The 27,482-nt window shown below is 40.6% G+C and overlaps 1 long non-coding RNA gene across 2 annotated transcripts; it reads right to left on the bottom strand.

Moving 5' to 3' along the window:
- Positions 1 to 26,775, bottom strand: LOC123371699. 2 transcript variants are annotated; one of them, XR_006579909.1, is made up of 3 exons: positions 26,679 to 26,775; positions 3,336 to 3,494; positions 1 to 74 (listed from the first exon to the last, which is right to left on the bottom strand). It is a non-coding gene; the product is annotated as an uncharacterized LOC123371699 (long non-coding RNA). The 2 variants fall into 2 exon arrangements; XR_006579908.1 differs by lacking the exon at positions 26,679 to 26,775 and adding an exon at positions 14,133 to 14,355.
- Positions 26,776 to 27,482: the final 707 nt, after the last annotated feature.

Here is a 27,482-nt window from a genome sequence, read left to right as displayed (position 1 = left end):
CATCCCCAGTTTTTATTGAGTTTCATCTTCCTGTTCACTGCCATGGGATATTATTCTGTACACTTGCACTCAACCTGAAATGTAATGAAAAAGAATCAATCTCAGAAGAGAAAGTTATCATCAGCCAATTATATTGGGTCACTTTCATGGGCTCTACAGTATTTCAACCAATTGCCAAACACCTTACTATTATAAATCTAGATAGTAAGTATCCTCAAGTGCTCTTGATATCTCTCTCTCTCTCTAGATATAGATATAGATAGATATATGTGTCATAGTTGTGCTACTCAGAAGATCTAAAGTTTGAGTTTTCAAAATAGGGGATTCATTAGGACAGCATGTAAAAATATGTGTATTTGTGTGACCAGGATAATTTGTCTAAACTTTGATGGACAGGGAAGAGAACAAGCATAAGTTCTTGTACAGTTGGGTAAAAATTCCAAACATATTCATATTCATATTCTATGAAATTTGCCTTCTTTTCTTGTTCAAAATTGTCTGTGATCAGATTGTGATTTTTCTCAGATTGAGTTGTTTTAAAAATACATAGTCATTGGGACAGAGAAAGACAGATTGACTCTATAGCCCAGTGGTTGGGACAATTACCTGGAGTTGGGAGATCTACATTCAAGTCCTTGCTCATTGCAGCCAGAGTGGGGATTGAATCTGGCTTTCCCACACCCCAGCTGAGTGCTCTAGCCACTAATCTATTGGATGTAAGAGGGGAGGGCGACATTATCACATCCCCGTTCTCTCATTAGAAAGGGTTGACCTGGGCTAAGTGTCTAACTCCAGGAGATGGTTCACAGCTGTGAATCGGGAATGGAGGGAGGTGCCTCCTTCTGGCCTGGAGTTATGTGCCTAATTTCCTTTAGTCCCATACTGCTCCTTCCTTTGCTTGGTCTCTGTGTGGGGTCTGTAAACCCCATTATAGTTCCTCAGAATGGGATTCACAGAAGCCAGCATGCTAGGTGCCTCACTGCCTAAGGTAGCCAGGGGAGGAGTGTGTCCTAAGCCCTACCCTTGTAAAGGAATTTGACACCTAAATCTGGGCTAGAGGGTAGAGAGAGGTTGAGATTCAGTCAGTGGAGTCACTCTGGTTTACACTTGTTTAACTGGAACAGAATTATGTCTGGTATGTGTGAAGATATTTTAAAGCAGTCTTTTAAACTGAGAGCTTCCCTAATAGTGTGCTCTCTTGTAAAAGTTTCCTTGTAAAATCAATGTGGGTAGGTGGTTGTTTTGCCCCAGATTCAATGATTATGTACCAAAGGTACAAGATCCAGGAACACAGAATTATTTTTTTTTATCTTCACTGATTTCTCCTAGTGTTTCAGCCAGCTGAACTTCACAGCTGCTTTGTTGTTTTAGGGCCTTTGCCAGAACATGGTTTCTTTTCTTCTCACATCACCTCCCATTCTATTCTTCCTCTTCTAAAAGCAACATCACCAATCCAGTGACAACATGTTCCAGCAAAGGACAAGACTTACAATGCATTTTAGACAGTAGATGGTGATGGTGTCATAGTGGTAAGAAAGAGGGATAATTGAGTGGCTTGCCCCAGAAATCTAGGACAATGATACCTGACATTTACATATTAATTTTGCACTTTTGAAATGTCTGACAATGTTTCCTGATTTTGTTTCAACAGAACAACATGATTTAAAAAAAAAACACAAAGAATTATACCAAGCATTGATTACAATTATAGCTTCACTGGTATAGCTTGTCGCTTCACTGGTGCAAGCCCTACAGAAAAGTGCATTCCAAATATCTCTTATACAGCACATCCCTGAAATCTTCTTTACGTAATGAAGTACAGTTTATCTGGGATAGAGAAATTTCCACAGGACACATAATAAAATGGTGTCCAAAACAGTAAATCTACTTACTGTAATGTACTTCTTTACATTATAAAATAAGTTGATGCTATAAGATTTTGTGGGTTTTTTTTGCAACAGTATTAACAGATAAACAGCTTTTTTCCAGATCACCATTAAAAAAGAGGATGAAATAGCAAAGGTACAGATGTGCATTGTGCATTTTGATTAGTCATTTCTCTCTTTCCGTCCATGACTGTCTGTTGTGTCTTTTACCCTTTCAAGTTTTCGTAACAGGATCAATACTTGGTCTAATTCTCTGTGTGTGGGTTTTTTGTTTTGTTTTGTTTTGTTTTTAATACTGTTCTTGTTCAAATAAAATCAGGAAATTAAGTGAAGTATCTCAAAAAGGTACCATTAATATGTAAATTTCAGATGTTACTTTTGAAGTTGTCCATATTTTACTTTACAATACACCAGATGAATTCCCCATATGTGTTTATTATTAAAAACTCAATTTTCACATTGGTACGTATTCCCTTTAGTGTGCTCTGTTATCCAGTCTTCATTTACTTAGCTATAGAAAAAAATGTCACCTTATTGCCATTATGGCAAGCCCTTGCTTGTAGAAACAGAAGGAGAGGCAGTAGGCAAAAGAACAGCATAGCAGGGTTTCTTGAAATCTTTGTAATACTGAAAATGCTATCCAAGACAACTCAGTAATGTGCCTCAATAATGTGCTCCACTTTTTTAATTAAGACAGTAAATGCTTTCTGATTCACATCTTATTCTCATCCCATATTCCTTTCTGAGGCTACTTAGTGATGCCTTCAGCTTAATGAGCTACCATTTGGCAACTGCTAAGCAACTTTGATTTAGTGATGTGCCACTCTCAAAAGGAATCTGCAGTAAATATGTTCAGAGCTGGCTGCCTGCTTTCTGGAATGATTGAAGGTACAGTCTTCAAACAAAAGCAGTTGCTTTGTTACTGTCATGAAACTTCACATTATTTTGTATTAGCTATATTGTATGTAAGCCTCTGTCAGTGTGGAATATTTTGCCATTATCACACAGAATTGTCCTGATATGCTGGATTCCATTCAAATTTTTAAAAGATATCTCTTAGAGAGGATACCTGGAATGCAGTTCAAGATTATGGCAGACATTTAATGATGAATCCGGAGTTATCTCTAGAAATATTTCCTCTAAGTAACATTTAGGAACTTACACATTTGAATACCTTGAATAAACATCTTCACCATATGAGATACAAATAAAGCAGGTGGAGACAGAGATTTTGGAAGCATCTTGAATTATTTAGGAGGTTGAAAATTCAGCAAACTACAGTATTTCAAATTTGCAAACTTTTCTTAATTTAAATCCATACCTCTTTTCTGTAATGGTAATGCAATGTAAAACAAAACAACTCTCTCTCTATGTTTTAGTTATCAGGAAACTGGACACTGTGTCCTGCATGAAGGATAGAATAAGTCATTCCAAATGCTGGATACTTACATATGGTACGTATGAAGTATTTTTATCCGAGTTTTCTGTCTCTCCTTTTCTGTATCTTTTTTTTCTCTCTCTCTTATTTTTCACTCTGTCCTTTCTCATCTTAACTTTTCAGTTTCTGTGTTCTTTCTATGCCTGCTCTTTTCCCTATTTCAGTCTTTCCTAATTAAAAAAAATGCAAACTTAATAATGTTCAAGTCAAACCTTTAAAATATTGGCTTTTGTGTTAGTTCAAAATGAAGCAAAATAAGTGTGCTTATTCCTAATCATAGAAATAACTATTTTTGTTCCTCATGAAACAGACTTTGGGCCACCTCACAAATCCCTTTGCACATGATCAGTGAGAGGCCATGGCCATTATCATGGCGATCCTAAGGCTCTGGGCAAGGTCTAGTTCTCTGACAGCCTGCCCACTTGGCTGGCAATATAGCTCCAACTGAACCATGATGAAATGGCTCCTAAAGCCAGAGGTTGCCCTGGGACATTCATTTCCCACCTCCACCATTTAAAGGGGTGTCCCTGAAGCAGTGGTTTCCACAGAAAGACAATACAAACTTTTTCTGGGGAACTCCATTATGCCCGGGGCGGGGGAGGCAATGATTCCCGGGGGGGGGGTAATGATGCTTTTGTGCCCACAAACTCCATCCATTTTCACCCAATTCCCTGCTCGCGCTCTCTCTCTCTGCATATATTCAGGATATACGGTGTTTTATAGAAGACAGGGTGATGGACAATGCCAGATAGATGGCTGAGCCCCCTTTGCATGAATGGAGGGAGCATAATCTGACCCTTTGATTTTAAAATACTTCTCCTTAAATCTGTGCAACCTCATTGACTTCAGGGGACCTGCACCAGAGTAAAGGCAGGTTTTTTTTTAATCCAGAATATTTTCTACAGGCATATAATGGGACATAAATAGAGGGGAAATCTGGCTGATATTTCTGATATTTTTAAATAATACTTTAAACCACTTTGAATACATTTAATATTGAAATAAATGAAAGAAGAAAAATAATTTTTCTTAGATTTGTATCTTCTCGTGATAACAATGCAGTTTAAAGCAAATGAAGAAGGGTTACTATTGGGAACAAAACCCATGCTGAGTCGTAAATGATTGCTCTTTTACAGAGGGTAGTATTATATCTCAGTCCATAGAAGAAACACTATTGCATTGGTGTCATTCATAAAAAAAATAATCTTTATTTAACCATTTCATCTGACACATAGCCTGAATGACACTGCTTTTGACTAGAATTACCTGGCTGAGACTCAATCTAAAGATGACTGAGCTAATGCATTTGGTTTGGATATGGAATTGGAAGCAACTTGGAGAAGATATAGAAGTTTTTATATATCAGCTCCTCCATCTGTGTTTTGCCAAAAAAAAAAGTGTGAGTTTCTTTGATGTGCAGCCCTCATGACCAATATCCATACTATTCTGACCTCAAGCTTTCAAAGTGCTCCATTCAGGGATATCAGATTCTGGGATGCTATCTAGACTAGTGAGGAGTTGTGTCCCCACCTGTGCTGCAACACTGGGTGCCTCACAGTGCTCTGCTGTTGTACCTCACAATCTGGGTCCGTCACAAACAGCATGCAGCTCACACAATGAGTATCTGTGTATAGCTGCAGCCTGCCAGCAACACTCCAGTCAGCACTCTGGCTTCCATTAGTTTTGGTTACCACTTGCAGGGAGACTCCAACACACACCCAGTCCCAGATTTTCCTAAAAAGCATGTGTTCTGCACTGTGTTCGCCTCTCCTGGACAGTTCAGATATTAGAGATCTATGGCACATGAAAGGGGTCAATATACAACAGTTTGCTACTTTAATTGGAGTTACCAAACAATTTAGTTTAAACACAACACTAGATTAATTTTTATTAAAGAATAAAACAAGTTTATTTAACTACAAAGAGAGACATTTTAAGTAAGTACAAGGCAGTAAAGACAGATAAAACATTTGACAGTAGCTAAGATTTAACAAACTAGACTTGGTTCAAGGTAAAATCCTTGCCGCATGTTCCCAGCTGATCAAATTCTTAAGTCAGGATCTCCCACCAAAGTCCAAAGGACTGGTTCCTTTGTTGTCTTAGGTGAAAGAGAGACAGAGAGAGAGAGACTGTGGTGTTTTGCTGATCACTTTTAAAGTCTAGTCCTCCCCTTTGAAGTGTTTTTTCCCTGAGGATTACCCCTAAAAGGTAATGTGGAGTCAGGGAAGAAGGTGTCCCATAATCTTTCTTCTACTCTGTGTCTGCTGAAATACAGAATGAAGGAAAATACACATTCTTTTGTGTAATATAGACACCTTCCTAATCCTTAACCACTCCTTCCTAATCCTTAACCACTCCTTCCTAATCAGGGCTAGGTGAGTTTGAACATGTGCTACCAACATCATACGGAGAGAATTCATACATTTCTGTAAAATGTGGCTACATACATACAATACATACTATTGACCAGTGAGTTATTAGTTTTCAAATGACACCTTACGAGGCATATTTTGTACAAAAATTATTACAATAGTGTGTGTAGGGTGTGAATACAGGGATGCACTCAGTCACAAGGGACTATTCTATAATTTGACTAGCACAGAATTCAGCTGCTTGCTGGATAATGTGTCTCTCACAGAAAATATAACACCAATTTTCCAAACTCTGCACGGATGCCACCTAGTTTTCAGGTGGAATTTCAGGTACTGATTTTGATCTCCAAAGTCCTAGATGGTTTTGGTCCTACTTACAAAAGAGTCTGTCTGAGTCATAGTGAAGTAAATGCAGTTGTGATCAGAAGTATTTGAGCTAGAGCCCATTCGGTATAAGAGAGAGGGAGTTGCTCCCTAAATTTGTTTCCATGATGGGCCCTCAGTTCACAGCTAATCTTCATGTACATATGTGACCTTTCTCTAAGCAAAATTGTAGGTTCCTGATGACATGACATTGCAGATAGCTTTTGACTTACTAAACATGGACCGATGTGTGTTTTTGCTTTGGCAATAACACTTAACAGCAAGAATGGTGTGATTAATGATTGCTCTATAGAAATCCAACTTTTGTAGATTTATACTAAATTTCTGGTGCAAAGAGAAGATTCCCTTGATTCTTACAGTTTTCAACAATCTACTGAGCGGACATTGATTTTATTCAGTTCTCTTGTGCATTATAAAGTCTGAAGGTTATCACAATACAATTTTCAATAGGAGTTAGGCTGCTTAGGATTTTGGACATGTTACCATTGGTCCAAAAGACATATTGTCCTGTATATTACGGTCAGTAGGAAGACAATTCAAATAATGGGCCACATTTTTAGCTTGTGTAAATTAGCATAGTCCCATTGACTTCACTGTAGCTCTGTCAATTTATTTTGGTGTATTATTATTATTATTTTATTTTATTTATTTATTTATTCTCCTTTGAACTCCAAGTGATTTGTGTTCTCTGTACATTTCCTAGCATAAAACTATAATGTTTACAAAAACTAAAAGTTAGATTTTTGAAAGCTTTCTATGTAGTCATTTAACTTAACTCTAGTGTAACCCAGACAGACCCTGGTCATCGGCGAGTGGGATCCAACCTGGAACCTCAATACATGAGCCTCTATTGCATGAGCTAAAAGCCATATGTCTCTTAGCTAAGACTGTAGAGTAGGCTCATTAATCTCTCTAAGTGGTCACGGTGCCGCTACATGGGAGAGAACACCACACCTTGGAGGTGTGTGAGTTACACTAGCACAGGGGTCTCAAACATGCGGCCCGCGGGCCGCATGCGGCCCGCGGAGCTCTTCCCTGCGGCCCGCGGATCTCCCCAGGGCCGCCCAGAGGGGGGGGCAAAGGGGGCAATTTGCCCCGGGCCCCCAAGAGAAAAGCGGAGGCTCCCACCTCCGCCCCTCTCCTGGAGCTCCGTCCGAGCGCCTGAGCTGGCCCCGGCGGCTCCCGCTTTCCCCCCCCCTTACCCGAGCGCGTCTCCGTCCGAGCCCCGCCCCGATCCGAGCCGCGTGGGGAGGGGGCGGGGCTGGGAGCTCTGGGCTGAGCGCTGCGCTCGGCGTGGAGCTCACAGCCCCGCCCCCTCACCACGCGGCTCTGAGCGGGACGGAGTTCAGGCCTCGCCGGAGACGCACTCGGGTAAGAGGGGGGGGAAAGCGGGAGCCGCCGGGGCCGGGCCGGGGCCTGGGTGGGAAGCGGGAGCAGCCGGGGCCGGGGCCGGGGCCGGGCCGGGGGGGGGGGGGGGGACGGGAAGCGAGACCCGCCGGGCCGGGCCGGGGGGTGGGGGAGGGAAGCGGGACCCGCCGGGGCCGGGCCGGGGGAAGGGAAGCGGGACCCGCCGGGGCCGGGCCGGGCCGGGCCGGGGGAAGGGAAGCGAGACCCGCCGGGGCCGGGCCGGGCCGGGGAAGGGAAGCGAGACCCGCCGGGGCCGGGCCGGGCCGGGGGTGGGGGGAAGGGAAGCGAGACCCGCCGGGCCGGGCCGGGGGTGGGGAAGGGAAGCGAGACCCGCCGGGGCTGGGCCGGGCCGGGGGGTGGGGGAGGGAAGCGGGACCGGCCGGGGCCGGGGTGGGAAGCAGGACCGGCCGGGGTGGGGAAAAGAGGGACCCGCCGCCGCCGAAGCGCAGCCCGGTTTTCGGCGGTGGGGGGCCCCTTCTGTTCCGGGACCCTCCGCCTAAGTGCCCCGCTGCCAAGCCACCAAACAGCTGTTGGTGGCGCTTAGCACTTTCCAGGAGGGAGGGGGGAGGAGCGGGGAGCCGCGCGCTTAGGGGAGGAGGTGGAGAAGAGACAGGGCAGGGGCGGGGCCTCATGGAAGGGGTGGATTGGGGGTGGGGCCAGGAGCAGCAAGGGGGCGTGTCAGTGATGCGGCCCTCGGGCCAATGCACTAGTCCTCATGCGGCCCTCGGGGTCATTTGAGTTTGAGACCCCTGGTCTAGAATGTATTCATTCTGTTCGTGTTCCTTTTTTTTTTTTTTTTAAGTATTTAATGAACAATTGCCTGATAGGTACAGTGGGTGGTGAAGAAAGTGCTGACTATCTCAAGGGAATCTTAAGGAGTGGTTCTGTTTAATTTGGTCTTTGATGTTGAGCCAGCTATAATGGGGTTGGGATGGTAGTCGGGGGGGTCTCATCTGCACTAGTCTTATCAGTAGTCATGGACTGCAACTCTGTTTTGTTGAGCTGGTTCCACTCTGCAAAGTCACTCACATTGAGAGCTACAGTAGCCACATGATCTGGCAGAGATGTTCAAAGTCCAGTGAAATTTCTTTGTCCAGATAGGACAAAACAAAACATTACCTTTTAGACCAAATTTCACTTATTATCTGGGATAAGATATGTAAAAGATGTAATATTCTGTCTCCCAGTATGTGCATGGCTAATTCCAACATTAGAAGGAAATGCTTTTATTTATATATACCTACCTGAGAGAGAAGGAATGCATAAGTTCTGCATTCTAAGAGGAGTCTATGCTAAAAAGGGGCAAAGGTATTGTGCTAGTGCAGGGGTCTCAAACTCAAATGACCCCGAGGGCCGCATGAGGACTAGTGCATTGGCCCGAGGGCCGCATCACTGACACGCCCCCTTGCTGCCCCTGGCCCCACCCCCAATCCACCCCTTCCATGAGGCCCCGCCCCTGCCCTGTCTCTTCTCCACCTCCTCCCCTAAGCGCGCGGCTCCCCGCTCCTCCCCCCTCCCTCCTGGAAAGTGCTAAGCGCCACCAACAGCTGTTTGGTGGCTTGGCAGCGGGGCACTTAGGCGGAGGGTCCCGGAACAGAAGGGGCCCCCCACCGCCGAAAACCGGGCTGCGCTTCGGCGGCGGCGGGTCCCTCTTTTCCCCACCCCGGCCGGTCCTGCTTCCCACCCCGGCCCCGGCCGGTCCCGCTTCCCTCCCCCACCCCCCGGCCCGGCCCAGCCCCGGCGGGTCTCGCTTCCCTTCCCCACCCCCGGCCCGGCCCGGCGGGTCTCGCTTCCCTTCCCCCCACCCCGGGCGCGGCGCGGCCGCGGCGGGTCTCGCGGCCCTTCCCCGGCCCGGCCCGGCCCCGGCGTGTCTCGCTTCCCTCCCCCACCCCCCGGCCCGGCCCGGCCCGGCCCCGGCGGGTCCCGCTTCCCGTCCCCCGGCCCGGCCCCGGCGGGTCCCGCTTCCCTCCCCCACCCCCCGGCCCGGCCCGGCGGGTCTCGCTTCCCTGACCCCCCCCCACGGCCCGGCCCCGGCCCCGGCCCCGGCGGCTCCCGCTTCCCACCCAGGCCCCGGCCCGGCCCCGGCGGCTCCCGCTTTCCCCCCCCTCTTACCCGAGTGCGTCTCCGGCGAGGCCTGAACTCCATCCCGCTCAGAGCCGCGTGGTGAGGGGGCGGGGCTGTGAGCTCCACGCCGAGCGCAGCGCTCAGCCCAGAGCTCCCAGCCCCGCCCCCTCCCCACGCGGCTCGGATCGGGGCGGGGCTCGGACGGAGACGCGCTCGGGTAAGGGGGGGGGAAAGCGGGAGCCGCCGGGGCCAGCTCAGGCGCTCGGACGGAGCTCCAGGAGAGGGGCGGAGGTGGGAGCCTCCGCTTTTCTCTTGGGGGCCCGGGGCAAATTGCCCCCTTTGCCCCCCCCTCTGGGCGGCCCTGGGGAGATCCGCGGGCCGCAGGGAAGAGCTCCGCGGGCCGCATGCGGCCCGCGGGCCGCATGTTTGAGACCCCTGTTCTAGACAACAGAAAAGACATGCATAGTATATGCACTAGAGAGATGAAAGCAGTTCACCTTATCCCTTATTGTGCCCACAGTCAGAGTTGTTCATGATTTTTTTTTAAATTAAACATTTTTACCTCAGAAAATGCCAGTTCATCTAAACCAACATTTTTCACAGAATATATTTGTTTTGATAAACCTTTTATTGAAAAGTTTTTTCAGGTCCAGGATGGAATTTCTAGTCAAATCCACTGGGGGGAGAGACAGAGAAAGAGAGAGAGATCCACTCCAGAATCACCTAATGGTTAGCCAATACAAAACAAAAACAAATTCTGAAACTTGACATTTTTTGCAACCTAAATTCTTGTTTTCCGGCCAGCTCGTCTCACACTGTGCAGTCGTATAGTGATACTATCTTTCTTTGCAAATGAAAACTCTGTCCTATGTTATGCCTTACTTATTCTTAGCCTGTGAGTAGATTGCTGGTTTGATAACAAAATTTTATATTTCCTTTTCTTAAATATTTGTTTTTGTTTCACTATACTGTTATATCCAATGCTCCTTTTATAATGAGAATGTTGTGGTTCTTGGAGTCTGATCACTAGCCCTAACACAGTTCAATATAATTATTTTGTTCTTATTTTTCATTCTCTGCTCTTTGTTTATCGCTTTTCTGCCGTCATGTAACAAAGATTCACCGTAATCAAAAGCAGACTCTGCAATAATTGCCTGTTATGTTTTTACTTAATGTAGTGTACAAAATTAGACAAGGGTGAATGTTCCTAGATGTAGCAAAAATCAGTCTGTGTCATTATTTCCAGTTGTGTTATCTTTATATAAAATAATAGTAAAAATGTTACCCAAAGGTAGAAAACAAGCTGAATTTCTAAGGGTCAGAGGTTTTAACTGCTTTTCTCCCTTCACCCCTTCCTAAAGGGGTCAAAGAAAGAAAGCAAAGAATAATGAAGCCCCAAAACCTGGAGCTCTTTTTATTTTCAGAAGCATTAACTTATTAAACAGATTACTGAATATTCATGATGGAAATAACTTCCTGAGTATACATTGTAGAGAAATAATTACCTATACATGAGATATTTAAAATTCAACTTCATATCTAGCCATTTTAATCAGAGGCACAAATAACTAAACTAAAGAAGGGAACATCTTTAGTGTTAATTTTAAACATTTATTGCAATCCCAAATCCTTCTATTAATGGAATTTTTGCATGCATGCTGAAATCTATAATCACTGTGAAATGTGCATTTTAATTTGTACATTGCTAGGCATTTTGAGAGAATGATTGTTTTACTATAAACACTCTTCTATGTGAATCTATGTTGTATGCATTCTACCAAAAGAAAATGTGTGTTACACCTTTAGCCTGTATGTAAAATCTCTAAATCTATTACTTTCATTCTTGTATTACTTTCATTCTTTCAGTCGTGTAATCCAGATTTAGCTGTGATAGCTTTGATCCATAGGTATACTTTAGTAGTATCTGCACGCCAATTGGCATTGCACTGCTAATCTGAATTTAAAGCAATCCTGTCTAGGTTTATTAGTTGCCCAGTTCTAGCTATCTTTAGTATTCAAAGGGAAGACGCAGAATAATGTGAATTGATTTTTCCAATTTCTACAACTGTATTTGTTTACTGTAAATCAGTATATTTCAATCCTCAAAATGAGATATGTTGTGTTAAATGTAAACAAAAATCAAATACTTTTTTGTCTTCTGCTATGACAAAAAATTATAGGTTTTGTTGCAAACCTAGCTTCAGAATATACTCTGAAGAGAGAAGATGTCTCTTTAGGTGTGGAAGCTACAAATATACTAGAAAAATTGCCAGGTAGACTGACATTTAAATCATCTAGTGTGAATTTAATATAGGAGTGGTGAAATACTTCTAGTATATTTAAATGAGACTTTAAGGGCCTACTTTTCAGAACTTCAGAAGCCCAAGGCTGTACAATTATCATCACTGCATATACCTCAAATAAGGAATAGATTCATACATTGGATTCATAACAATGTGCTTAGACTTCATGAAAGGCTTGTAAATTGCTGCATGCTTTAATCTCACTTATGTCTCGATCACATGGTAACTTAAGTTTTTGCTTTGTAACTGTACAACATGTTCTGAAACTGGGAACCCAGTCAGCAAGGATCATCTCCTAACCATCAAGAAGGCCTATCAAAACTAAATGGGCTAATATGGGACATCAAAATACATAGACTTTGAGAATTGCCCCCTTACACTCCTGAAGAAGCTGCATGCAAAGAGACTCGTCCCATAAGCTTGAATTCTAGAAGAAGGACATAAAAATAGATGACAAGATAATTTTTTCACATTTTGCTCTTTGGATGCACACAGGACATGAGCTCTGAAACAGAAGCAGAGATCCCCAGGGTTAAACTGGGTTTGCCCTAAAAGAAAATTAGACCTGACAGATTACTAAAATTCTGTCACCTCTTGAAGCCATAGATTGTAACTCAATTGTGTATGTATGTTTGCCTGCTTTAACCCTGTAATAACGCTCATTTCTTTTCTTAGTTTATAAATCATTAGATAGTTTTCTATAGGATTGGCTACAAGCATTGTCTTTGGTGTGAGAGCTAAGGTACAAATTGACCTGGTCTCTTGGGACTGGGAGAAACCTGAATATTTTGTGATCTTCGGTGTATAGCAACCATTTACCACTAAGTCCAGCTTGCCTTGGTGGAAAGATAGACTGGAATGTCCCTTGTAAGACTGTTATAGTGCTTTAGGAGTTCACACATTTTACTGGGTTGGTGAAATCTAATTATAGAACATACCAACAGTTTGGGTTTTCTGCCCTGCTTTTTGACAGTCTGCACTGAGTTTGGTACTCGTGGTCATGAGCCACTCCAAAGAGCATGACAGGCAACAGGGAGACAGATATAACTCCTTGATTCTGGAGGCCACCCGCAGCCTTTATACCACTCAGAGCTGCTTTCTGGCAGCTTTAAATTGTGCCACTGATGTAGCATTTTTAATGGACCCTGAGCCAATGAAGAACTAGCATTGCTTTGCACAACTACCATTCCCACTCTCCATCCCTGACATGCTCCCACACCAAAGGTGTAGGGCACTGATCTGGCATAGATATTCTTTGCAGAAAGCTTCTTTACATTAGGAATTTTGTGGTGAGATTTTGCAGACTGATTACAGTCCATTATGTCTCCTGAACACAACAAAAAGGCCTGTATCAAATTAACAAACCTGGCCTTTAGTGATTATTATTCCTTCTTCTGGATGTTTCCCTTACAGAAAGTGCAATTACTTTTGGACCCCAGCACTTTCCACATCCTTACTAATGACCAGCTTCTTCCCTCCAGACCCTGCCCAGGAATTCTAATGGGAGGGTGATGTACACATTATACAGCAGAATTGAGTCCTACAAATTTGCTTTGGTGTTTTTTGCACATATAAAAGGCAACAGACATATTGGCAATGCCATTTAAACTTTATAGAGTTCCTCAATATTTAATATTCCAACTTGAGGGAAGAATAACATAGTTAATAGAGTTAACTCAGAATCTTAAAATTCTTTCAACAGAGGGAAAAGAAACTTTATCTTCCTAATAGAACAATAAAATTAGCTACCCAAATGGAATATTTTAGGCTATATACCAATGCTACTGCTCATTGCTGAATTTTAACATTTCTTTTAAAGGTTTTCTCCTGAGATGCTGTTAATGAGCTATACCCAGCTCTTCAAGGAGATGAGACTGTAAGATGTAAAATGTACTGCTTATATAGGAAAATGTTCTGTGAAGTACTTACAGAATATTTTATTCTGATTCTTCAAGACTTTTGGTCATAGCAACTTTTTTGAAAACCCAAATCTATTCCCACCTATGAAACATTTCCCAAGCTTATCAGACATTTATAATTAATAGGAAATCTTATGATCTATCTTTTTTCTAATTTATAACCCTTGCTAAAAGCTATTTGGAGAAGGAAGAAGCTTGTTCTAGGCATGGATGCAGGAGTGGGGTGGTGGCAGAAGCCAACAGAGTCTGGTTACTTCCATCAGGCAGACTTGTGATGTAAGCACCTCAAAAGGTTTAGAGTTTGGGCTTGATTCAGGTAGGGAAAAAATTCCTGAAAGTCTCATGAAAGCAGGCATTACCTGGAGAGTTCTGATAGATTGTTGGTCTGGAAGTACCTCTCTCCTCCACCGTCTGCAGCACAAAAGGTAAAAGAGCTGTGTCTGGGCCAGCAGGGAAAGGAAAACCTTTGGCCCATTTAAAGATTACCTTTCCTTCCCTACTCATGGCCACTAATAAGTGCTTCATCTTGCTTGGGGCACCATTCTGAGCAAAGCAGAACAGATCAGGGAGTCTCTGATTAACTCCCACTCCACATATAGGGAGTCTTTGTCCTACTGTTCCTAACTGTAAGAACGTTAGGACAATGGAACAAACTGCCTAGGGAAGTCATGGAAGCTCCTTCACTGGAGGTTTTCAAAAAAAAGGCTGGATTAATACATTTTGGGGTTCACAGGCAATTCCAGATCTCTCTCTCTCACACACACACTACATCACACCTAAACTGATCAGCTTGAAATAAAAATTTTCATATTTTTTTGGTGAACTGAAATGTACAAAAAATCATTTGGGGTTGAACTAAACATTTTGTTTTGACAAAACTGACACATTTCATTTTGATTTCAGTGATTTTAAAATAACATGAATGGGATATTAGAAACAAAAAAACATTCCAAACCCAAAATTGAAACATTTCACTTTGAAAATGTAAGATGAAACATTTTGAATTTTTTTCTAAATTATTTTCTTTTAACTGAAAAAAAAATTGAGAAAACTGACACAAACTTGTAAAATGTTTTTGGTGTCACCAAAACATTTAAAAAATTTTTGCCAAAAAAGTTGCATCTAAAAAATTTTTATCCACTTCTAGTGGTGATTTTATCAGTTTCCCTCTCTTTAAATCCAGTTTGTTCAGAATATGTTTCAACCCCAGCATGTTATTGGGGATCCCAGCATCCTGGCAGGTAGTCTCAGTCATAATGGTGAAACTAAGCTTCTTCCATTTCACCCACCCTACTGTCCAGGTGGGTACTTTAGTAACCCCAGATACAGTGTCCAGAAAAAAAGTGACAGCTTCTTTCCATTAAAATTAACTAAACAACTATATTCTTGACGATTTCATCTATATTTTTCCCCATTTCTAGAATATTTCAGTTCATTATCATGCCAACCCAGGATCTTACCGGGAACTTCAGGCTCTTAAATAATACTTCTACATTAAACATATCCAGTTTGTAATAGGGTAACTGTCCATTAAATGAAAACAGACTCAGGTCTCCTATTCCAGGCTAGGTACTTCTAGCTGGGTCAATTAAGAGCATGAGGAGCACGTTGAGCACGTTTCTAAAAAGTTAGAAACAATTCAAGCTCAAGTGCTACAAACTTTATGCGGTCCATTCTTATGACATTAGTGTGTGTAATGCCTGGAGAATGCCTATTAATTTAACATTGAAAATGTTAGATCTGACATTTTTGACCTAAATCCAGTGAAGTAGTGCAGATAAGAATACTGGACAAATATATGAGTAATGTTGGGAATTAAGTGGACAAAATACAGTCAAACAATAACTTCCCTCATGATCTTAGGTTTAAAATGTGTGCAAAAGAGTTCAGTGAAAAGAAAGGACTAGAAGATAAAAAGATAAAAAGACTTCCTTTAAAAAGTGGAAGTCAAATCCTAGTGAGGCAAATAGAAAGGAGCACAAACACTGCCAACTTAAGTGCAAGAGTGTAATAAGAAAAGCCAAAGAGGAGTTTGAAGAACGGCTAGCCAAAAACTCCAAAGGTAATAACAAAATGTTTTTTAAGTACATCAGAAGCAGGAAGCCTGCTAAACAACCAGTGGGGCCCCTTGATGATCAAAATTCAAAAGGAGCGCTTAAAGATGATAAAGTCATTGCGGAGAAACTAAATGGATTCTTTGCTTCAGTCTTCACAGCTGAGGATGTTAGGGAGATTCCCAAACCTGAGCTGGCTTTTGTAGGTGACAAATCTGAGGAACTGTCACAGATTGAAGTGTCACTAGAGGAGGTTTTGGAATTAATTGATAAACTCAACATTAACAAGTCACCGGGACCAGATGGCATTCACCCAAGAGTTCTGAAAGAACTCAAATGTGAAGTTGCGGAACTATTAACTAAGGTTTGTAACCTGTCCTTTAAATCGGCTTCGGTACCCAATGACTGGAAGTTAGCTAATGTAACGCCAATATTTAAAAAGGGCTCTAGGGGTGATCCCGGCAATTACAGACCGGTAAGTCTAACGTCGGTACCGGGCAAATTAGTTGAAACAATAGTAAAGAATAAAATTGTCAGACACATAGAAAAACATAAACTCTTGAGCAATAGTCAACATGGTTTCTGTAAAGGGAAATCGTGTCTTACTAATCTATTAGAGTTCTTTGAAGGGGTCAACAAACATGTGGACAAGGGGGATCCGGTGGACATAGTGTACTTAGATTTCCAGAAAGCCTTTGACAAGGTCCCTCACCAAAGGCTCTTGCGTAAATTAAGCTGTCATGGGATAAAAGGAAAGGTCCTTTCATGGATTGAGAACTGGTTAATGGACAGGGAACAAAGGGTAGGAATTAATGGTAAATTCTCAGAATGGAGAGGGGTAACTAGTGGTGTTCCCCAAGGGTCAGTCCTCGGACCAATCCTATTCAATTTATTCATAAATGATCTGGAGAAAGGGGTAAACAGTGAGGTGGCAAAGTTTGCAGATGATACTAAACTACTCAAGATAGTTAAGACCAAAGCAGATTGTGAAGAACTTCAAAAAGATCTCACAAAACTAAGTGATTGGGCAACAAAATGGCAAATGAAATTTAATGTGGATAAATGTAAAGTAATGCACATTGGAAAAAATAACCCCAACTATACATACAACATGATGGGGGCTAATTTAGCTACAACAAGTCAGGAAAAAGATCTTGGAGTTATCGTGGATAGTTCTCTGAAGATGTCCACGCAGTGTGCAGAGGCGGTCAAAAAAGCAAACAGGATGTTAGGAATCATTAAAAAGGGGATAGAGAATAAGACTGAGAATATATTATTGCCCTTATATAAATCCATGGTACGCCCACATCTCGAATACTGTGTACAGATGTGGTCTCCTCACCTCAAAAAAGATATTCTAGCACTAGAAAAGGTTCAGAAAAGAGCAACTAAAATGATTAGGGGTTTAGAGAGGGTCCCATATGAGGAAAGATTAAAGAGGCTAGGACTCTTCAGTTTGGAAAAGAGGAGACTAAGGGGGGACATGATAGAGGTATATAAAATCATGAGTGATGTTGAGAAAGTGGATAAGGAAAAGTTATTTACTTATTCCCATAATACAAGAACTAGGGGTCACCAAATGAAATTAATAGGCAGCAGGTTTAAAACAAATAAAAGGAAGTTCTTCTTCACGCAGCGCACAGTCAACTTGTGGAACTCCTTACCTGAGGAGGTTGTGAAGGCTAGGACTATAACAATGTTTAAAAGGGGACTGGATAAATTCATGGTGGCTAAGTCCATAAATGGCTATTAGCCAGGATGGGTAAGAATGGTGTCCCTAGCCTCTGTTCGTCAGAGGATGGAGATGGATGGCAGGAGAGAGATCACTTGATCGTTGCCTTTTAGGTTCACTCCCTCAGGGGCACCTGGCATTGGCCACTGTCGGTAGACAGATACTGGGCTAGATGGACCTTTGGTCTGACCCGGTACGGCCTTTCTTATGTTCTTATGTTAAGAGGTTAAAATATATCGTTATGGGGCAGTAAATTATATCTGGAAAATGGTCTCTCTGGATGTGTATTTAGAATTATGTAATAAAATAATCAGAAAGAAAGAGTTATCCTAAATGACAAATAAAGCTTATGAGGTAAATTGAGTCACCTTTGTTGAATATATACTGACAGATCTAAATATAAAAAATGGGTAAAGTAGGAGCAGCCTTTTGCATCTCTGAGATTAGAGTTCAGAAATCTAAAAGACTATCTAATTTGGTAGCCGTTATGACACCTGAATTGGTGGGAATAATGTTAGCATTGGACTGGATAAGGGATGTACAGCCTATGGCATATTTTATCTTTTCAGAATCATTATCAGATATAAGGTTAATTAAAAGGGATACCTCAGAAAGCAAATGATGTAATAAATGAAATATTGTTTTTTATAACAGAATTAGTATGTTCAGGTGTGAACACGGTACTAGCATGGCTTCCAACACATGCTAGGATACCTGGCAATGAAATGGTGGATAAAGAAGTGAAAAATACTTTAACACACGGAGAAACTGATATAAAGATTCCTTTGAGTAAGTAGGAATTTTGAAGAATTTCTCAGGTGACAGAATATACTATGAGGAGTTTAGTGAAAGTACTGGGAAACTGGGATAACATTAAAAAAGCTCTACTATGTTTTGTTTTTAATGAGATAGAGCAGGGTAAATGAGTTTAGTGGCATGAATGTACAACAAATATAGTAGGTGGTGGTTATAGACTTCATACACGTCTGCTTCATGATAAAGCAGAAGACGACACAGAAGACGACAACCCAGGGAGGAAAAACTGGTTCAGTCAGGACGGACAGGAGATGAGAGCTGCCAGAGGCAGAAGGTGGTTCCTAGGAAAGAGCTGAAGACGAGAAAACAGCAAGAAAGGTTTGGTCACTGGTGTCCCCAAGCCAGAGAGCCAGGACCAGAGACAGCTGATGGCAAGAGGAGTAGCAGACAGAGACGCCTGCTGGCTCTCAGCCAGAGAGCCAAGGGCCAAAGAGGGCTAAAGGAAGGGGGAGCAGTCAAGGGGTTTACCTGGTAACATCTGTTTGCCAGAGATCTGGACCCCAGAGGAGCCACGAGAGGGCCAGGCGGAGTGAGGGATGGTTCCCTGGCAAGGATGCTCACACCAGAAAGACTCTGGGAGTTCCCACTGAAACGAATGGGGTTGCATGTCAGAAGGAAGGGACAAAGTAGGACTGACAAAGAATCTAGGTATGGTAAGAACAAAATTGGGTTTTAAAGGCTACCTGCACTGTGGGGGGTGATATGGACTATGTTTGGGGACTTTTGGGATTATAGTATGACCAATCCATATTTAGTTATTTTAATCATTTGACACGTTCTATCCCTTCCAGACCCTTAATCATTTTTGTTGTTGTTCTCTTTGATCCCCTACAATATGCTGACATCTTTTGGCAGTTAAGCCATTATGCTTAATAAAGGACTGCAGATAAATAGTTCTGAATGTACTATAAGTGCAAATAAATAGAGAGGGACAGCTCTCAGTATATGATAATGAATGGAGCCATATGGCCTAAAGTATGTATTTTTATTGTCAGATATTAAAAGTAGCTTCAAGCTGGCCCATATTTGTGCCTACACAACTACAGGCAGGATAATCACTTGCACACACAATTTGCGCAGTATCATTTGTGTATTCACAGGATACAATTTACTCATACAAACCCCATTTTCACTCAGAACTGAAATGCTTATGTATGCAATTTATATGAATGTATGCATTCACAAAGAGACCATACTTTGAACTTGTGCCCTGTAAAGAATTTAAAGCAAAATGAAGTATTAATTAAGATCTACTTTAGACATTGTTTATGGAAAATATATCTATGATGGTCTTAATATTATATATTTAGTTCAGTTTATTTCCATATGGTATCAAAATATGATCATAAAATGATGTTACTATAACTAAAATAAAAAAATCATGATTCCACAAAGGACAGTTAACAGGGTTAAGATTACTCTGACCATAAGAATACTGTTGTGCTTGGGGAGTGATGATGGGAGATATTTAGAAAAGCTCCAGCTAGAGACAGAGAAATCTAATAACATTTCATTTTAAAAAATCATGATAAAGAGGTTTTTCTCATGTTTCTTATATATTAGTATAAAATTATGGTCACTTGAATAAATTACTTCTCTTTTGGCCTATACAGGAATTTCTTGCAAAAAATGATACATTCCAATTATGAGACAGGAATAAATTGAGGTGACCACAGCTGTCAAAATCTTGGGGTTCATTAAATAACAAATCAGTGAATAAAAAGGAATAAAACTAACTGGAGAGCATAGTTGGTGAACAGCTATGCTATATTTCCAGTCCCCGTCTCCAGGGCACAGCTCCAAATTCCTGTGCTCATAATACTGTCCCCTAGGAGGAAGCATCTCAAAATTATAATTTTCTACGAACATATCTCTACAACTGCTGTCGTACAAGGACCATTAATGTCCTGAGTAATATGAGTGCAAATACCATCATGTTTTCCAAACTTCACTTAACCCTCCGTTTACTTAAGAAAAAAGCCTAAGAAATTCCTTGACTGCCCAGCTTTTATCAAATATATCTTATGAACTCCCTCCTTAACATAAAAAGGGCATACTGGTACTCAATAGTGAAATGACATCGTATAAAAATAATCTAATAATTCAACCCCTCAGGAAATTCCTAGCTTCCCCAAGAACTGCCTCAAGGCCAGCTGACTGTACAGAAGTGTGTGGCAATAATCAGCCTGTTCCATCCAGCTTCCACAAAGCCCTGATTGAAGGAGGAACAGATAGAGGAGTTTCCAGTATTAGCTCACTTCCTCAAGGTCATCAAACACTCTGTGGAAGTTTTAGATCTGCTCCCTGTAGTATCTAAATTCCCAGTTTTCTGACACCTTTTTATTGTAATAAATACTGTTTTAATTGACTGGCTACAAAATTATCTTTGGGCTATTATAGAAACTGGTATTATTTTAATATATTAACTATTGTTAATCTGGAGTAATTCCATTGGTGTCAATACAGATACACCTGATTTACACTAGTGTAACTGAGAGCAGAATCTGGCCCATTAGCTACATTTACACTTCACACACGGTACTGTGTTGTTTTTCCTACCCATTTTAGGGGGAGGAGGGATTGTTGGAAAGGAAGAGGTGAGGGTGTGAATGAGATAGATAAATAGACATAAAGGGTTTCATTTTGATCTTACCTTCATTTGAGAGTCATGCTAACTAGATGGATGTTTGCTCTTTGAGGACGTGAGCATGTTTTTACTTGTCATTTTGAGGCAACAAGCATATTTTTGCGTACTCAAACACATAATAATATGCTCCTGATTTACACTGGTTTGAGATCAAAATCAAGCCTAATGTATTGATTTGTAACAAAATCAATATTTCATGTGTAATTCTGATTTTATTGAATAGATATAACTTTGGTGTATTCTCTAAAATTAATTGATTTTTTTTTTAAAGTTTATTTTTAACTTTAAAAACAATTCTGCCCAACAGTAGAATTTAATTAACCATGTGTTTTTAAGTTTCACAGATTTGATGCTTTATTCCTTTGATATGTGACACCAGCCAAGTGAGCCCATTCTGTTATGCAATGCAACCTTACGGTCATCATAACCAATGAACTGTCAAGACTAGAAAATGTAACAAGACAGTTCAGTAAAATTATTCATTGCTTTGTTAGCAACAGGACTTTTTCAGTTTAAATTATTTGAGTTTAAACTCTCTAGTAAAAATGGAAAAGAAAACATTAAGTATTTTGCAAAGAGAGTCTTGTTGCAAAAGCCTGCTTGAAAAGGTATTTGTTGGGAAAGAATCAAAAAGGTTTTGCACACATCTACAAAGGGATTTTCCCTTGCGTTATTAGGGTAAGTGGTGGATATGTATCTCTATCCAAATTGTGAAAGAGATGTGAACTTTAGTGTGCGCAGACTCTTGCTTGTTCCATAGGTGTGCTTATGTGCAAAAGTCTTGTTGCATGTTCACATATGCTACTATGTACACATCTGTTTGAAAATCTGAGTTCTAATTTACAGTGTGCTAGCTGTTTCTGCTCAGAAGGACCTGCCTCTATGACAGTAGGAAATCATGCATCCACTATAAGGAATATTTTATATAAATAGTTACCCATATGTAAAATTTGTCTAATAGCAATGAGTGAAAATTTGATCTTAATTACACCACTGTAAATCCTAAGAAAATTTATTGCAGAAAAAAGAGATACTCCAATTCACACTGGTGTAATCGAGATCACAATTTATCCCAAAGACTGAACCTCTATATCAGGGGTCGGCAACCTTTCAGAAGTGGTGTGCTTAGTCTTCATTTATTCACTTTAATTTAAGGTTTCGTGTGCCAGTAATACATTTTAATGGTTTTAAGTCTCTTTCTATAAGTCTATAATATATAACTAAACTATTGTTGTATATAAAGTAAATAAGGTTTTTAAAATGTTTAAGAAGCTTCACTTAAAATTAAATTAAAATGCAGAGCCCCCCAGGCCGGTGGCCAGGAAACTGGCAGTATGAGTGCTACTGAAAAGCAGCTTGTGTGCTGCCTTCGGCATGCGTGCCATAGGTTGCCTACCCCGGCTCTATATTGAACAACTTTAATCCTTTTAATCAAAAAAGCAAAGGCTGATTTCAGTTGTCACACATAGATGAGTAATTCCCATTTTTCTCTTTTCTAAGTGACAGGCAGAAGGAAGGCTTTGGCCCTTTATCTTTATTCAGTAAATCACTGTATTTGGTAATGTCCATTAAAATTACCAGTTCTGATTTCCATATGTCAGCTCTAAAACTTAATCTACATCCAGGAGCCTAAAAAGTGATCTCTCCTTTGACTGTTGTAGCCCTCTGATTAATTTTGGGGTGCAAAATGCACTTGTCATGAATAACAGGTTCTTTCTTTGGTGGCTGCTTAGAGATTAACTAAGAAGATGATTGGTGAGACACATGTAGAGACTTTATCAGTTTTACTAATACCATGATGAATATAAGCAAAATCACAGAACTAGAAAACAAGATAAGAATAACAACAGAATCCACATCACATATACTCACAAATCTGTAGGACTGTAATTTCTTCCCTTAAAGTGAGATTGAGATTTAAGGTTGTCACCATCCTTCTATCCCAAAGTCCTGCTGAAGATGGATTTGATTCCATCTTTATGCACCTATTCCTTACACCCACAAAAACCATATTTCCAAAACCATATCTGGTTAAGTCTTGGCCTCTTGTCCATATTCGCCATTCCTGCTGTCCATTTTTGGGGTTCCGACAATTATCAGAAGCATTTGCACAGACATGGCATTCTCTATACAATGAAGTTAAGAAAGTCTAGCTGAATAAAGCCTTTACAGTCTAGGCAGTTTATCACAAGATATTTATTGCTAAATCTTCTGACCCAAGCTTATTTACTAATACTAACTTCTATTAGATTTAATGTGCCCTGGTGCTAACTGTTACTACCACTAGGCCTCACGGTAAATACTAGGCTTAAGACTTACTGCAAATCCCATTAAAAAAAAACAACAACTTTGTTTCTTTGCTTACTCCTTTACATTATAGCTGTAGTTTCATTTGCACTAATTTAGCAAGCATTGTACCTCTTTTTAAGAAATAAAAAAGATATAAAAAGATTTACTTGATTAGCTGTGCTCAGTGTCATAATGTCTGGAGTGGCTCACGACCCATGAGTGCCAACCTCAGAGCAGACTGTCAAGAAGCAGGGCAAAAAACCCCATGATATTGGGAAAGCCGCAAAGGTGTCTTGCAGGGTGGCTTTAATCTCTTATGCTTCTGACATAAATCACAACTCTTACAGCATTTTTTTACTGTCTCAAACATGTGAGGCTAATAGAAACTGTGTTTAAACCTGTCACAGGTTCTCTCCATTCCTAAGAATCCAGAAAAAATGAGCAATCGTGATCTAATTGCAGCAACTATGTTCTGTATTTATGAGGCACAATCACTTGCAAACCTCACCAAGATGTCTCTTTCTCCCTATGGGAACCTCTCTATATAACAAACCTCCTTCAAGAAGAAAAAAAAACCCTGCCCTTCCTTTCACCAGCCAGGGTATTGTTTTGAGCTGGAACCCTTTCTTGATCACTATAATGCATGTTTTCTAATCCTTTAATTATTATTGTGGCTCTTCACTGAACCTATTCTAATTTATCAACATCCTTCTTGAATTGTGGACAACAGAACTCGACACAATATTCCAGCAGCAGTCTAGTCATCAAGTGTTCCAAGATTCCCCTGTTTATACATCCAGGAATTTGCTCTTAATTTCATTAGCCCTTTTGGCCACAAAATTGCACTGGGAGCTTATGTTCAGCTGATTATCACCACGACCCACAAATCTTTTTTAGACTCTCTGCTTCCCAGGATAGAGTTTCCCCCATCCTGTACATGCAGTCTACATTCTGATTGTTTTGTACCAGTGACCTGTCCCCTTCCTTATTTACCACTCCCCCAATGTTTGTGTTGTATGCAAACTTTGTCAGTGACGATTTTATGTTTTCTTTCAGGAGAGTGATAAAAACATTAAATAACACAGGGCCAATAACCAGTCCATGTGAGACCCCCACTAGAAACATCCCCACTTGATAATGATTTCCATTCATAATTACATTTTGAGACCTATCAGTTAGCCAGTTTTTAATCCATTTAATGTGTACCTTGTTAATTATTTTATCATTCTAGTTTTTTTTCATCACAATGTCATGCTGTATCAAACCAAATACCTTACAGAAGTCTATGTGTATTATACCAACACTATTACTTTTACTGATCAAATTTGTAATCTCATAAAAATATATTTAGTTTGACAGGAACTACTTTCCAGAAGCCCTTTTTTATTGGGATTAATTATATTACCCTCCTTTAATTCTTCATTACTGAGGCCTGTATCAGCCCCTCCATTATCTTGCCTGAGATCAGTGTCAGACTGATAGGCCTACAATTATTTGTGTCATATCATTTCCCCTTTTGAAATATCAGAATGATATTAACTTTCTTTCCATCTTCTAGAATTTCCTCAGTGTTCCAAGACTTATTAAATATCAACATTAATGATCCAGCAAACTTCTCAGCCAGCTCTTTTAAAACTCTTGTATTCAAGTCATCTAGACCTGCTGATTTAGAAATGTTTAACTTTAGTAGCATCTGTTTTACAGCCACCTGATACAAGAGTAATGGAAACAGTGCAATCTGTTTTTCCCCACATCAGAACAGAAATATTTGTTGAACACTTCTATCTTTCTTCATTATTGATAATTCTACCATTTCCATCTAGTAATGGACCAATACCATATTTAGGATTCTTTTTGCATCTCATATACTTTAAAAACTACTTCTTATTGTCCTTAACTCTGATGTCCATAGAGAGCTCCTTTTTGTCCCTTTGCTTCCCTTATCAATTTTCTACAATTCCTAGCATCTGATTTATAAAAAAATACTATTAACTTTTCTTTCTTCCCTTTTTTATATGTACAAAATATTTTTGCTAGCTGCCTTCACTTCCTCTCCAAACCATGTTGTTTATACCATTATGTGTTATTCCCAATTATCATTCAAATTTTTTCTGATTAAATTCTTCTTTATAGATGATTTGGTTCATAATTGTTTTCATCTTTGTGAAATTGGTCCTTTTATTTTGTTTGCACATTATAAATGTGACCAAGTCATAATCACTTGTACTTGAACTACCATTGATTTTTAGTTCTGTGATCAATTCCTCTTTATCTGAAAAGGTGAGTCTAAAATAGAATCCCTCCATGTTGGATGTAACAGTTGTTGAGTTAGGAACCTGACATCTATATTTAGAAATTCTAAGGATGTTTTAGTGCTGGCATCAAGAGACCTCCAACATCTGTCACTCAACTGAAGTCCCCCAAGATAACACAGGTTTTTGTCCGACACATTGTAGATAGGTACTTAAGGAACTGATCATTCTGTTGTATGTCTGTAGCAGACATCAACTAATACCCCATCTCATGCTTTATCTGGTAGGATATTGATCCATGAGCATTCAAGATAATTTTCTCCTGAGTTATTAGTGAGTCACAAACAGGTAATGCAACTTTTGACATAAAGCAGTGCTTCTCAAAGTCAGGCCACCGCTTGTTCAGGGAAAGCCTCTTGTGGTCTGGGCTGGTTTGTTTACCTGCCACTTCCACAGGTTTGGTCGACCGCGGCTCCCAATGGCCACGGTGCGCCGCTCCAGGCCAATGGAGGCTGCGGGAAGGGCAGCCAGCAAATCCCTCGGCCAGCGCCACTTCCCACAGCTCCCATTGGCCTGGGACGGTGAACCGAGGCCAGTGGGAGCTGTGATCAGCTGAACTGTGATGCAGCAGGTAAACAAACTGGCCCGGACCTGCAGGGGCTTTCCCTGAACAAGCGGCGGACTGACTTTGAGAAGCACTGACATAGAATGCCACTCCCCCATACATTTTACATACTTGATCCTTCCAAATAGCTTATAACCATTGATTTTAACATTCCAAACATGTTAATCATTCCACTAGGTTTCAAGTATACAAACTAGATTGAATTTTTGTTCATAAATGCTCAATTCCAGTATCTCTTGCTTGTTGCCCAGGTCTCCTAGCATTAGTGTTTCAGGAAATTAAATAATTTATGCTAAATGAGTGCTCGGTCTTCCCTCTTTTTACTCTCCTCCTTTGTTATTAATTTAATGTACTCCTGACTCGTCTAGCCCATCTGCCCCAAGGAGATTGATTCCGATTTTACTGAGGTGAAGGTCATCCAAACTATACAGCCTTATCTCCATAGAAGGTATAATAATGTTTCACAAAACCAAAATCCTACACCACTTACCTAGCCAGCGGTTCAATTCTGCCTTTTTCTCAGAGAAAATCCTTTAGACATAGAGGATGACCAGGCAAGTACTTTTAACATGAATGCGCTCATTTACATGCGAATAAACATGTTCATATTCAAATTCAACATAAATATTTGAATAGATAAAAGCTCTTCCCCAAACCTATGTGCAAACAAAAGTAGTTGGACTAATATTTATGGAAAATTGTATAAAATGAAGGTCTGAACATGGACATATTGAACCATGAAATGGGTTTAATTTGAATGTATATGAATATATTTTTCTACTCTTCACCCAGCTCTACTTAAAATATTCTTCTATATGATTTGATGTGGTTCTGGACACAGATGAGACTTTATTTCTTTTCTTCACTTTGGATAAGGCCTTTGAAGAAACACCTGACAATTGCCTTAAAAACACCTTATATGGGTGAGTGTAAGAAGTATCCCTATGGCATATGTTATACTTATACAGTGCTGACACACATTAACCCTATATGTTTAAGAGACTGTAGGTGATTTTTATACAATATTAAATTTAGTCATATACTGAAAATGCAACCTTATGGTCAAGTTAACCCACAGAGAGGGATGCTAATGCTATCTTGTTATCATATCATAACACTGCATGCCCTCACTTCATATCATTCATGCATAATAGTGGCATGAGGCCAACATTTTCAAAGGGAGTCAGTTCTTACCAGTTTCTAGGGTTTTGTTTTTGTTTTATGTTATTAACAATTCATGAAGCACTTATTGAAACTAATAAACTGATTGCAAGCTAGAAAAGTGAATTGATTA

Source organism: Mauremys mutica, chromosome 5 (assembly GCF_020497125.1).
Source record: "Mauremys mutica isolate MM-2020 ecotype Southern chromosome 5, ASM2049712v1, whole genome shotgun sequence".
NCBI lineage: Eukaryota > Metazoa > Chordata > Testudines > Geoemydidae > Mauremys > Mauremys mutica.
Note: the sequence above shows the minus strand (reverse complement) of the source record. Positions and strands in the feature narration are given on the sequence as shown.